The 14,074-nt window shown below is 44.3% G+C and overlaps 1 protein-coding gene across 8 annotated transcripts in view; it reads left to right on the top strand.

Moving 5' to 3' along the window:
* The first annotated feature begins 6,971 nt into the window (after positions 1-6,971).
* Positions 6,972-14,074, top strand: part of Stau2 (staufen double-stranded RNA binding protein 2) — a 309,083-nt gene continuing 301,980 nt past the window's right edge. Inside the window, exons 1-3 of one of the 8 annotated variants that reach the window (XM_041667870.1) lie at positions 7,400-7,570; positions 10,940-11,019; positions 11,733-11,804. The gene's annotated coding sequence lies outside the window, so the exon portion shown is untranslated. Of the gene's footprint in view, positions 7,034-7,399; positions 7,571-10,939; positions 11,020-11,732; positions 11,805-14,074 lie in introns of those variants that run through there. The other 7 variants (XM_041667873.1, XM_041667869.1, XM_041667874.1 and 4 more) reach the window with 7 other exon arrangements.

Below are 14,074 nucleotides of genomic sequence, written 5' to 3'. Positions count from 1 at the left end.
CCCATTATATTTAGAAATGACCTGTCTACAATCCCTGCTCAGATAGCCTGTGCTATCACAATTAAAGAATTTGGTATTTTGATGTCTCTTCATACCTTTGGAAATTGCTTTTTTTACCTAAGCCTCAGTGTTATAGTCAAAGGACTCACCACTGGCTGTGTATAGGATCCCTTCATCCACTGATGTTGATCTGATTTTTAAGGGCCCAAGTACCTTTTTGTATTCTAAATTAGCATTTTGAAAAGCCAGAGATTCAATGAGTTCTCATCTAGCTTCTGGATCTGCTACCCCTTTTTGTATAGATTTAGTTAATATTTATAAAAAGTCACTAAATGGTACTTGGACCTTGTATAACTTTTGTCTACAATTCAATCTTTTTTCTTTGTTTTTGAATCTTGTCCCAAGCATTGAAGACTGCTGTATGTCATAGGAACAAGATGTATTCATTGTATGTAGCTTGACTATCCTGGTCAGCATAAGGGCCCTCAGCAAGAATTTGATTTGTGGAGGCCTCAAACTTCTGACTCTACTTTGATGTTCAAGGGTCTTAGCGTCCTCTCTCCAATAACTCTTCCATTGTAACTGTGGACTGTGGACCAATAAGCTGAGATTAATTGAAGCCAATCATGTGAAGTAACCTTGTATCTCGAAGCCCATGTCTTTACCAACTGCCTCATATATGGTGAATGCATGCCATAAGATATTACTGCCTCCTTCTTATCTTTTAGATCTTTCATAAGTATAGGATCTCATTTACACTCCATATATCCTTTTGAGTATGTAATATTGGCTGGCTTTTCAGAAGTGGTAACAGGATAAGTAGCTAAAACTCTTGGTAAAGTCGCTGGGTGGACCTGGTACACTCCTTTAATCCAAACACTTAAATAAGCATAGAAACATATACATATATACATATATATAGTATATAAAAATAACCTTAAATTTGTATCAATATACAAAAATCCATATCAATGTAAAATATTTGAGATTAATAGTCATTTTTTAATTTAAAGTAGATTCAACCATCTACTCTTTGATCCTATCCTTTTCATAGTCCCTCTTTTCTTTTCAGAAAGAGATCCTTGAATCCAGCTTCCCTTACTTTGATTTTTTTATTGAATTGGGAACACAAAAAGACCATTTGCCTTTTATATTTGTAGAAAGCAGCAGAAACAAATATTTTGGAAGAGTTATGAAATTTTATTCTGCCAGAAATGTGTTATAGCATTGGGCCAATTTTACTCTTTTTCTTGGGACATTTTCTCTGAATGATTCGTCCTCCTTCAGATATCTCACAGTCCAGTGGTCTTCAGATTCCTTAGTGGATGCTTTTATTCTCCTGGAAAGACAAAAACAAAGCCCTTCCCCAATCCTAACTTTGGGGAATTCCCTTTTTGTCAGGCTTTATCTCTGTTAAGACAAAATTGGCTTTTTTTTGTTTTGTTTTGTTTTTTTGGTAACAGAAAAAGTATTATCATTCTTGTAATAATAAAAATTATTATTGTCATTATTATTCCATATCTGATCAAATGAAAGGCATTTACTAGTCACCACGTGTTCCTGGATGGCCTTGAACCTGCTATATGGATCAGGTTGACCTCACACTTGCAGGAGTTCTGCTTCTGTTTCCCAAGTACTGGGACTACAGGCATGAGCCTTTACACTTGGCCTGCCTGGGCGTGCTTTCAGTCTTCCAACTTACCTCTTCATCTCTGCGGACTGGAACTGGTGCTTGCCTTAGCTTTTTGTGGTGGTTTGAATAAGAATGGCCCCCACTGGCTCATATGTTTGGATGCTTGGTATCTAGTTGTTGGAACTGTATATTCCATAACAGAGCTCAGCTCATACACGATAAAACACAGATCAAGACAAAAGAGCCATTTGCCAATCTAATTTATTTTGTGTTTTAGTTACATAAGAATAAAACAGAGGGGCTGGAGAGATGGCTCAGTGGTTAAGAGCATTGCCTGCTCTTCCAAAGGTCCTGAGTTCAATTCCCGGCAACCACGTGGTCGCTCACAACCATCTGTAATGAGGTCTGGTGCCGTCTTCTGGCCTGCAGACATACACACAGACAGACTATTGTATAGATAAGAGAGAAAGAAAGAAAGAAAGAGAGAATAAAACAGAGGCTTAATAATACTGTTTGAAATTTACAAATAGTCAAAAATATAGAGAGGAATGCTTGCCTAGTGTGTTCAGGGCTCCAGGCTTGATTCTGAGCACTGCAAATAATTAAACAAACAAGTAAATGAAGAGAAAGGATATAGCTAAACATCAAATTCCGGGCACAGTATTTCTAAGGAAAACCGTGAGCGGTTCAGTGATAGACACAGAGGAAAAAAAGCCAGTATAGGAATCAATGGGTCCTCATTATTTTATTAAAAATACTCAGGCAGTGTAGTTTCATCAGACTTAAAAGAACCTGTGTGCACTTCATTAAATACATTTTTCTTTCTTGTGTGGAGTTGCAGGGGGTGGGGGTGGTCAGGCTCTCATTATATAGCTCCGACTGGCCTGGAACTTACATTGTAGACAAATCACAGAGATTTGCCGGCTTCTGCCTCCTGAGTGCTGGGCTTAAAGGCAAGTGTCACCATGAAAGATTGTTTTCTTATTCTTTTTTGTTGTTTTTGAGATGGGGCTTGCTTTGTAGCTTTTGCTGGCTTAGAACTCACAGAGATTCATCTACTTTGGTCTACGGAGTCCTGGATTTAAAGGTGTTTGTCATGACACAAAGCTTGTTTACTTATTATTGATTGCCTTTGTACCATAATGTGCTTCTACATTTTTTTTTTACACTTTTAGGTGGCTGATACTCTAACTGTTAACTATAGAAAAACAAAGAAATCCAAGCAACCGATTTATCAGTGAACACACAAATAGATTGTGAGTTTCTGGAAAAATTCTCTAACAGAGTTAAAAGTATAGGAAGGGTTAACTTCATTATTTATCTATTCCTTCATTTCTTTGTGGAATTCATGAAGACAAAGACTAGGCACACCTTTCTCATTGCTATATAACTCATTAGCCACAGAGTAAGCATTTAGTAAATGTAAAATTCACTGATACGCATACAACAAGTATTTGTTGAACCTTGTCCTTGGGGCTGGATAAACAAAGGTAAGGTAAAAAATTTAAAATATAGTGTAGAAAACACACAGTATAGTGAAAAAAATTCACATATGCATATAGAGGAAGGTAACATACAATCCAGTGTTACAGAAGAAATGTCAAGAAGAGGACAAGCTGGCCATAGTGGTACCTGCTTTAATCCCCAACACTTGGGAGGCAGAGACAGGCAGATGTCTGTAACATGAATAACAAAAACCCAGAAACAGATATTCTGGATCAAGCTGAAGATCAGAGAAGCAAAGCAGCCAAGCCAGTAGAGAGATCTTACCTCTTCCAAGGGTCAGACAAACAAAGGGGTGATCCTGCAATGCTCTCTACCAACCCCAGAATCCACACTCTACTGAGTTCCTGTCTCTTCCCTTTTATACTCCTCTCTCTGCTCAGTCACATCACATCTGTCTCCACCTCCCTAGTGCTGGGATTAAAGACGTGGGATCCCAAGTGCTGGGATCACCTTTGTGTGAGCTCTGCTTTTCTTTTAGACCGATTCAATCTTGTGTAGCCCAGAGTGGCCTTGAACTCATAGTGATGCGTCTTCCTCTGTCTCCTGAGTCCTGGGATTAAAGGTGTGTGACTTCACTCTTTGGGCTGTATGGCTGACTAGCAAGGCCGCTTTGTCCTCTAATCTTCAGGCCAGCTTTATTTAGTAAAACACAAATAATATACCACTATAGATGTCTAGATCTCTGATGTGGAAGTCCCCTCTGTATGCTGTGAATACCATTGATTAATAAAGAAACTGTCAAAAAAAAAAAAGAAACTGTCTTGGGCCTCCACAGGGAATAGAGGTAGGTGGGGAAATCTAAACTGAATGCTAGAAGAAAGAAGGAGGAGTTAGGGAGAAGTCATGTAGCCACCATCAGAGACAGAGCCGGACAGCACTTTACCCGGTAAGCCACAGCCTCGTGGCAATACACAGATTAATGGAGATAGGTTAAATTTATATGTAAGAGTTAGCCAATAAGAAGCTAGAGCTAATGGGCCAAGCAGTGATTTAATTAATATAGTTTCCGTGTGATTATTTCGGGGCTAAGCAGCCAGGAACTAACTAGCAGCCTCCTAACAATAGATCCCTGTGAGTTCGAGGACAGCTAGAGCTACATAGTGAGATCCTGTCTTGATCTCTACACTCAAAAAAGGATAGTGCAAAGGAAAGATATTGGAGAGACGCTACTTATGAGTATGGAACCAGCCCTCCTCCAACTGTTCAAACCTGATTATGGTGAATTTGAAAGCACTGTTCTTTTTCCCACAGTTGAATTCATCAGCCCTGCATGTCTGTATGCACATGTAGACCAGAGAGGAAATTCATCAGCCCTGCATGTCTGTATGCACATGTAGACCAGAGAGGAACAGCCAGGATCTTCCTCTATTGCTTTCCCCCTGTTCTCTTATTGAACTTGGAGCTCACAGATTTGGGCTAGGCTGTCCACAAGCAAGACTTAGCCTGTCTGCCTATTCTCTGAGCACTGGAGTTCCAGGGATATGTGGAATACTTTTTAAAAATGTATGAGCTGGGGATCTGAACTGAAGGCCCCTACCCTTGAGCAGCAAGAGCGCCTACAAACAGGGCCATCTCCCCAGCTCCAAGCTCTTTTGTGTTAATCAGTTACCAATAGGATCATTACTCTTCATCCACTGTTTTCAATTCCCATGAAACAGTCTTAGTTGAAAATAAACACTACAGGACTGGAGAGATGGCTCAGTGGTTAAGGGCACTGGCTGTTCTTCCAGAGGACCTGGGTTCTGTTCCCAGCATCCACATCACAACCATCTCTAACTCCATTTCCAGGGGATCTAGCACCCTCATACAGACATACATACAGGCAAAATATGAAAGCACATAAAAATCTTTTAAAAAGAACAATAAAAAATAAATACTACAATGACCAGAGATTTATGTGTTTCCCCATAACTTAGGTGTTGTGTCCTTACACAGCTAGCTCCTGGATAGACCTCTCTGGGGTTGCAGGAAATGAAGAATGACAAACACGCACAGAGGTATGGACAACAAGTTCTTCTCTGATGGAAGAACTGCAGCTCTCTGGAAGCTAAGCATGTTTATCTCAGAAGAGTTGGACAGAGAGGTGGGTTTGTGATGGGATAAGGAAGGAAGCAAGCTGTACAGTATGGACCAGGGAGACAGGTTTCACTAATCTTGGTAGAAGCAGTCTCTGTAGGGGGAGCAGTATTCAGGAATATGAAAGCGGGGAGGGGGGCTGGAGGGACTACGGTGGACGTTTTCCTCTCACACTATCAATATTCATCCATGGATCAGAGGAAGACTTGGCCATTTCTCTGAGCCTCACCCCTGGGGAGGGGGTTGCCCATGGGTCTGAGCCTTGGGTCCTTGACATAGGTATGCCCACGCCCACAGCACACTTTCCTTCAGGCCCTTCCTCCACTCCCTACGCGAAGGTAATTTCACATGCCGACTTATTTACGTTGAGCAGTTGAAAGTACAGACTCAATATAAAAAAAGAATCTCCTTTCTAATGATTGAAAAGTATCTGCTTTAATTGGGGTCTAAAATCCATTAGAAGAAAAAGGTACAGCGGGGATGAAGTTTCCAGTTAACGCTAACCATCTGAATTGGAGAGAATGGACTCTGTGACCACTTCAGAGCTAGTCACTTCTAAATGTATAAGCACATCAATTTATTTCAAAACCACTTACTGTCCACCCACTTGCTGTTGAATGCTGGGATTACAGAGATGGATGAGGCAGAGCCAGCCCCAGAGCAATGCACTGTGTGGCAGAAGAGAGGCGAGAAAACAAACAGTGTAATATACTTGCAATGTCAGAGAAGAGGGCATCGAGAGAAGAGCGTGGCCTGCCTAAAGGAACGAGACAGCTTCTCCAGGGAGGCGTTTTCTCAATGGCTTTCTTCATAATATGCTCAGTGGATGAAGAGAGGATAGACTGCAGGGAGAGGGAATGGTTTGTGGAAGCATGGAGGTGGGCGGCTTGCTCCCCTGGTGTAAAGGGCATGTAGTCATTTGGTTCATTGAAAATCTGAATGGAGCTTCTGCAGCTAGAAGTCATTCATCAAGGAGAGGTGCCCATTTAGGGAGGAATCCACAAAGTTTGAGAAAGCTGGTGGAAGTGAAAAGTGAGAAAGGAGCATGGGAAACATTTCCGGAAGGCAAATGAAGAGAGAGCTGACATCATATCATTGGAGATCTACCCCACAGTCATTGCGCCTATGCATATGTTACCACATTTGTCTCTAAACATGGTAATCAGTAAGGCAACAGGCCCACAACACCATCTCATTGGTAAAGCTGGTTTTAAAATGACTAAAATCACAGGCCCACAGACATTTCCCAGGCAGACAAACAATGCTAAGAGGGAACACTGAAAAGAATAATGCCAGTGGGTAACTTTGTCAGAACACAATAACAGTTCTATTTCTAGATTTCTATTATCATGTTATTTTTGGTGCCATTTATTTAAAGGGCTGAGTTCATAGATCTTCATTAACTAGGTTGACGTTATCTGGCCATACCTAACCCACATCAAAATCAGGACGAATGAACAAGTAATTTGAGTTTTCTAGCACTCTTCAAAAAAAAAAACCAAGGATCTAGGACACTGTTTTAAGACGATCCTCATTTTTGGCTGCAAGGATTTCTTCTTCATATAGCCACACAATTTTTATTTTTATTTTTTCTAGTGAATGAAGCTTGGGCATCCCGCCAACGCCGAGGAGCAGGTGATGAGGGCTTATTAGCCTTTTCAGGTTGATATAGAGAGCTAACATCCTCTCCCTCCTCCCTCCCCCAGTTTAAAAAGGTGCAGGAGCCGCCGATGCGTGCGTCGCACCGCGGCGGAACGGACGCGGGATGGTCGCGCGTCCCCGGCTCAGCAGAGGCGGGTAGTCAGCGAGCCGGGGAAGGTAGGAGAAGAGGGTCGGGGCCAGGCTGCCGTGCAGGGCACAGCCGCGGGCCAGTGGGTGCGGGAGAGGCTGCCAGGCCGGTGCTGGAGTACCTCTGCAGCCGCGGGGCGGGCGCCGTGCCTTGCGGGGTGCTCTCAGCGCGCTCCCCGCAGCGGTTCCCGGGAGGGGCCTTGGGGTGACCCGTGATCCCTAGCCCCTCAGCGGCCCCGGGACTGCGGGGGGCCGGGCGGCCACCAGGGGGCGGGAGCTGCGCGGCGAACAAAGGCCGCTCGACCGCGGCGGGAGGCGGGGCGGGCTGGCGAGAGAGGGCCGGCGCGGGCGGGTGGGCGGGCGCGCGCGGGCGCGGCGGCGCAGGCGGGGGCGCGCGGCGCGGGCCCGGGAGGGCGCGGCGGGAGCGCAGGGCGGCAGGCGGAGGCGGAGGCGGGGGGCGGGAGCCGAGGTGGGAGCCGGCGGCGGCGGCGGCGGCGGCCGAGCGGGGTCAGTTCTCGGGAGCGCTCGCCAATGTGGAGCCGTCTGCCGGGCGGCCGCAGCCCGCAGGTAAATTCCGGTGCGAGCGGCGCCGCCAGGCCCGACTTCCGCCGGCGGGGTCCGAGGCTGAGCGCCGGGAGGGAGCCGGCCGGGCATTCCTCTCACGGCCTCGCTCCCGCGCTACCCTCGGCCGCCCTGGGGGAGGGGAGCGGGCGGTGGGGGGGGGGGGCGTGTGCCGCGCCGGCCGCACAGGTGTCCTGAGGGGCGGGGCGGAGCGGGGCGGGGCGGGGGCGCCCGGCGCGAGCGGGGAGGGCGCGGGGCGGCGAGAGGGCGGGCGGCCGCCCGGGGCCTTCCCTGCAGGGGCGTCGGGGCCTCGGTCGGCGGCCGTGGCTATTTCTGTAGAATGGGCAAGTGGCGAAGACGTAACTCTCCGGAATGGGGAAGGGAGGTGGGGCCGAGGGGACAAAATATAGCCTATGACAGGCAAGTTCCGCCGAGCCTCCTGCGAACTGGGACCGTGACGGCTCGGCTTAAAGGGGTAGTTGGCGGTAGTGACCTTGCCGGGGCGTGGGGAGTTGGGTGAGGCACAAAGCTGGGCTGCGGGATCCGCTGTGAGGGCAGGGGCTCGGGTCTCTGGGGGTCTCTGTGGGGTGGGGGAACGGAGCTGGTTCCGCAGAGGCGATTGAACTAGGAGACCTGGGTAGGGGGTGGGAACGAAAGCCTGGTGGGCGAACGCGCTGAGGGATGGGGGTGGGGGGCGAGCTCTGAAAGTCCCTGCAATTATTAGGTACAAAATCTCGCCTTATGAGTGGTTTTCATTATGGATCCCTATGCCACCCCTCAAAAGCTTAGAACTTCTTGAGTGACGATGGAGCATCCAATGAGGGTGGACTAGGCAGTAACGCAGTAGGTCTGAAAGGGGATGGGTCTTGCAAAAGTGATGATAGAGAGTATCCTTTAAAGATACTCCGGTAACCGGAAGCCTTCATTATTGAGAGCTTGATCTTACAGTGTTGGGAACTTTGTTGATGCCTTCTTGGATTCTGATGTATTCTTACCTTTTCTGAGGGATAGCATGAAATAAAAACAATGTTGGACATGCTAAAAGGTGGTAACACTGTAGGGTGTTTCTCCCCCATCCTTTCTTAGGATTCAAATATACTGTCATTGACTGAACTATAGTGGAAAAGTCTAATTCAGTTAAAAAAAAAAACTAAGACTCTGCTAGATTGTGTTTTTAATGTAGCAAGTCTTTATCTTATTTTACTAGAAACTCGAAATATCACTCGATTATGGATTAGCCGTAGGCCTGTATGAATTGTGCAAATCAGGTCATGCCCAACTGCATGCATGGTGTGTGTGGCCATAGTGCCAGTCCTGGGCATCTCTCCCTCATGGCATGGCCTGGCACTGCTGTAGCAAACTTACTTCCCAGTGGTTAGCTGGCCAGCTGTAGTGTACTGTTCCACACACATTACTCTTTTTCCTTAAGGAACAGTGTTTTGTGTTTGAAAATGTTGCTATACAACCCAAGTAGGTAATATAATTTTTAATTTCCTGTTTGGAAACGATGTCAACTTTCAGGAAAGTTGCAAAAATTAATACAAAGAATACCCACGTAACTTTTGTCCAGGTTTACCTGTTAGTTTCCGTTATGCCAATTAGTAATTGCTCTCCGCCACACACACAAATTCCCCCACCCCACATATGTACATATAATATATGTATGCGTATGCTACATATATTATAACCCCTCACTTCTAGATACTTCAACATGGAAAACCTTACTTGGTTTGCCTGGAATGAAGTTCTAGGGAAGAATGCGGCCTGCTTTTGTACACAATAACAAAAATAAGATAGGACTAGCTTGATGGCTCAGTGAGTCAGACCTCATCACCAAGCCTGTACACACTTGTGGAGGTCAGGGGGCAACTGTTGTCTTCTGCCATGTGGGTCCTGGGGACCAAACTCAGGTCACCAGGCTTGGTGGCTTAAGGGCTATGCAGTAAGAGTAAATTCTCTCTGCATCATATGGGGCCCTGGATGAAACTGTTACAAGTTGTCCTTTGACCTCCACATTCCCACAGTGACATTTTAATGTCCCCACTTACATGTACACATGCACACACAAATATAAAATAAACATTAAAAGTAAAAAGGATAGTGATGAAAGTTTTAAATACAAAACAGTACAGAAAGTGCCCTAGAATGAGTAGTTGGTAAAAATATTGGAATTGTTTTTGTTCCTAATTTTTTTAGTATTTTTTAAAATTATATATATATATATATATATATATATATATATATATATATATATATCCTCCATGTATGTGTATGCACCATGTGCACCTGTATTTTCTTCTGGCTTCCATGAGTTTCCATGTTTGCTCATGGAAGTCAGAAAAGGGCATTGGATTCCCTGGAATTGGAGTTACAGACAGTTGTGAGCTGCTGTGTGCGTTCTAGGAGTCAAACCCAGGCAGGGCCTTTGGAAGAGCAGCCAGTGCTTAACCACTGAGCCGTCTCTCCAGCCCCCTCATTAGTATTCTTACAATTCCTTGTGGTGCTAGAGCTTGAACCCAGATCCTCCCATAGGCTCGGAAACCACTAGCACTGGGCTATATATCACAGCCTGACTCCATCTCACTATTTATTATTGTTATTATTATTATTATGATGATGATGATGTGTGCGATAAGCTGTCCCTGTGCTCCCAGTCCTCCCACCTCAGCCTCCCTGAACCACTGTACCTAGCTCTTACTTCATTTCTTTTATGCTGAGTGCTTTGTGTCTGTCTGATCATGTATGTTCGTGGAGTTGAACTGTCTGTTAGTACCAGACTGCATGGAGATGTGCTGCATGATCAGTCATATGAAACACCGTGTCTCGTAGGTGTTCCAGAAAATATCAGGGGAGTACTACCCATAATAGTTACGGCTTATGTTTATGTCATTGGTCGACTTCGAATATTTCCCTAAAGTTCTAGATGCCCTAGGTGTTAAACGCTTGACGTTTGTTGCTGTCGTTGAGACTTGTAACCCAAGTTTCCCTTGAGTTTGCTTGGAGCCAAGGATAACCTTGAGTTGATCCTCCTGCCTCCACTTCCCAAATGCTAGGCTTGTGTCACTACAGCCCATGAAAAAAATGTAAGAAGGCAGAGCTTTCATAATTTAGTGTGGATGTTAATCACCGCAGTGTGCGTGTGGCTGTTTGTAGATAACCCAACCTCTAGAGAGATGGATATCGGACCTCCATCTCAACTGACGGGTTAAATGAGGATGGCACACGTCATAGGCTTGTGTCTTGTGTGTTTTTCCCCCTTTTACTTTAACTGGCATAGTTGAGTAAACTTCTCTGTGCTCAGAAACTTTCACTGGCTTTTAGGAAATATTGACATTTATAATTGGATTTTTCTTAATCATATTGTTTAAAATGTAGGACAGGAAACTGGGCATATCTTTAAAGAAGAAACCAAGTTTTAAAAATGTATGCTGCTTTGGAATTCTGAGCTGTCCATGGTACAGTTATAAATAATTTTTATATTGATATAAATCTAATATAGATAGCTTGCTTGATGAAAAATGAATAATTTTAGAATGGTATCCAATTAACAGTGTTATTAAAGACATAATAGTTATGTTTCAGTGTTTATGTGGCTCATTTTAATAGTGAAAGGCTTATAGAATATATACTTTCAAATGAATGGATGTTTTCATTTTTTAAAAAACTATTTATTTTATGTCTATGAGTGTTTTGTATGCATGTACATTTGAGATGTATATTGGAGATGGCTTCTAATCTCACAGGATTAAAATTATAGATGGTAGTGAGCCACCAGGTGAGTGTTGGGAATTGAACTAAGGACCTCTCAAAGAGCAGCCAGTGCTCTTAACCTTTGAGCCATCTTTCCAGCCCAGTGTTTTTATTTTTGTAATCTCAAAAAAATCTTTTATATATCAAGATTAGAATTTAAGAACATATGTCAGTATCTTCCTTCTTAAAGTAATCCACATCGCCACACTCTAGTCTTGAAGGAATACATACAGGTCTGTATATAAATATTTTTACTGACTGGGCATAATACTAAATAAAAAAATGATGGGTCACAGAGTTGATGAGGGATTAATAAATGCTAAGCTTTAGAAGAGAAAAGGCACCAAATCACTCAGATCTTTTTAATGGTTTATTTATACCTACATCTTTCAAAACTTGTTTTTTCCTTTTTTTAAAGGTTAAATTTAAATATTTTGCATCTGAGTGTTTTCCCACCTACATATCTCACAAGTGTGCAGTGTCCTCAGAGGTAAGCACAGTGTCAGGTGCTCAAGACCAGAGTTACAGGTGGTTGGGAGTGGTCTGTGGGTGCTGGGAACTGCACCTGGATCCTCTACAGGACCAACAGATGCTCTTAACCCCAGAGCCCTCTTTCGAGCCCCCATGCCTCCAATTATTTCTGTTCAATTGTATATTTCAATTGTATATGCTTGATTGGGTTTTAGTTATGGCGTGTGTATTTTAACACCATTTGAGGAGAGGAATGCTGCACGTCTAAAAGTAGATTGAATGTGTTCTTTGACAACTTCATAGAACACACACATACACACACTGTAATTTGATCACATGACCTTCAAGTTCCTCGTCTCATTTCCCTGGACCCTCTCAATGCTTGCCCTTCCCACTTTCATGTTTTTTTCTTTCTTCTGATCCTCCTCTTTTTTTTTTTTTTTTAAAATAACCCTAAGAGTCCAATTAGAGTTTCCTGCATGAACATGGGCAGCCGACAGTCCCAAAGAAAAATGACTCTTTTAGCAGCCGGCTCTCAGTTGCTAATAGCGCCTCTCAGAGAGAGGTGGAATCTCAAGAGTCCCTTCTTGGTTCGTGCTGGAATTACTGACTGGGTTGGTCTTGGGCAGGTGGCCCTAGGTGCTGCGAGCTAATGGTACCATGGCTGTGTCGTGTCCAGAGGCAGCGTGTAGAGCACTCTTCCCCTCTGTACCTTTTCCATGCTCCCTGAACCGGGTTGGCAAAGATGTCACTCAGCACTGTTCACTGCTGTCACTTTGTCTCAGGACATCCAACAGTTGGGAGTCTCTATAATGGTAACTTTCAAATTAACTTTTACATTAAAAATAGAAATACTTGAGTTTTAGAATTTATCACTTTTCCGTCTTTTTGCATCGTAATATTTTCATTTGCTTATACTGAACAGGAATTTTATTTTAGGCTGATATCCAAAGCCCCGAAGCAGTGTTGAATTTTAGATTTGAATTGCTGGTCTGTCTTATTTATCGTTGCATAAAATTATCCCAGAATGTAAGGGCTTAAAGCAATAAACATTATGTTGCAATGGCTATGGCTAAGCTTCCTTTGCCCTCCCTTCCTTCCTTCCTTCCTTCCTTCCTTCCTTCCTTCCTCCCTCCCTTCCTCCCTCCCTTCCTCCCTCCCTTCCTCCCTCCCTCCCCCCCTCCCTCCCTCCCTCTTTGAGACAGGGTTTCTCTGGGTAGCCTTGGTTGTCCTGAAAGTAGCTTTGTAGACCAGGTTAGCCTCAAATTCAGAGACTCCTCTGCCTCTCAGTGCTGGGACTAAAGGTGTGTGCCACCAGGCCCTGCTCTCTCTGATCTTGTGCATGAGTTTGCCTGCAGGCTTTCCGTGGGGGCTACCATCCCTTCTGAAAACAGAATTGGACATACTTTTTCATGTGGCTCTTGGCAGAATTCACTTTTGGCGTTGGTGGATTGAAGGCCTTCGCCTTTGCTGGCTGTTGGCTGTCCCTGCTATCGCTTCTTTGCTGTGTGCCCTTCTAGCTCACAATAGGAGTTTGGCTTCCTTCACTGCAGATGAGCAACCTCATCATAAAAATGATGTTAGATTATTTCTCCTGTCTTATATTTGTTAGATGCTGCCTTCCACTTGTACTTTTTAAAGGTTAAAGAAGGCGGGGTGTGGGGGGGGGTCCTCGAAGATACAGTAATTTGACCAGGATCCAGAAAGTTATCTGACTGAAACTAAAAATTACCAGTAGCCAGGTCTTTGTGAATATCATTCCCTTTGAAGAACAATTAGAAAAGAAATAAAAAATACGGATGCTGAGAATACTTGTAAGAAATGTTTTAAAATTCCAAAGTAATTATAAAGTGTGTATGCTCTCATGCCTGTGTGCACACGTGTGTGTGTTTAAAGAGCATGCCTGTGCTCTTGTGTGTAGCAGCCAGAAGATGATGTCGGGTAACCTGCTGTATTACTCTGTAGGGTCTCCCCCATGAACCTGGAAGCTGCTGCTTTTGGCTAGGCTGAGTGTGAGAGTGTGGTACCCCTTCTCTGCATCCTTCCTTCAAGCATGGGGTGACAGGTTCATGTGGCTGTGCCCAACTTTACCTGGTGCTGGGCGTCGGAGCTCAGGCCGTCGGGCTTGTGCAGTAAGCACTCTTACCCACTGAGCCACATCTCCAACTTAACAGTGATTTTGGGTTGACTCCAGTTTGCATCTTGAGAAAGTGATTGACCAGTGTGTGTGTATGTATGAGTATATACTCCTTTGCTTCTGAGGGTGAGGTCAGCTGTACAATTATTAGA

Source organism: Microtus oregoni, unplaced genomic scaffold (genome assembly GCF_018167655.1).
Source record: "Microtus oregoni isolate MIOR12 unplaced genomic scaffold, Mior012 000017F_ref0000208, whole genome shotgun sequence".
In the NCBI taxonomy this organism is placed as follows: domain Eukaryota; kingdom Metazoa; phylum Chordata; class Mammalia; order Rodentia; family Cricetidae; genus Microtus; species Microtus oregoni.
The sequence above is the reverse complement of the archived record's forward strand: the minus strand, read 5'-3'. Positions and strand labels throughout refer to the sequence as shown.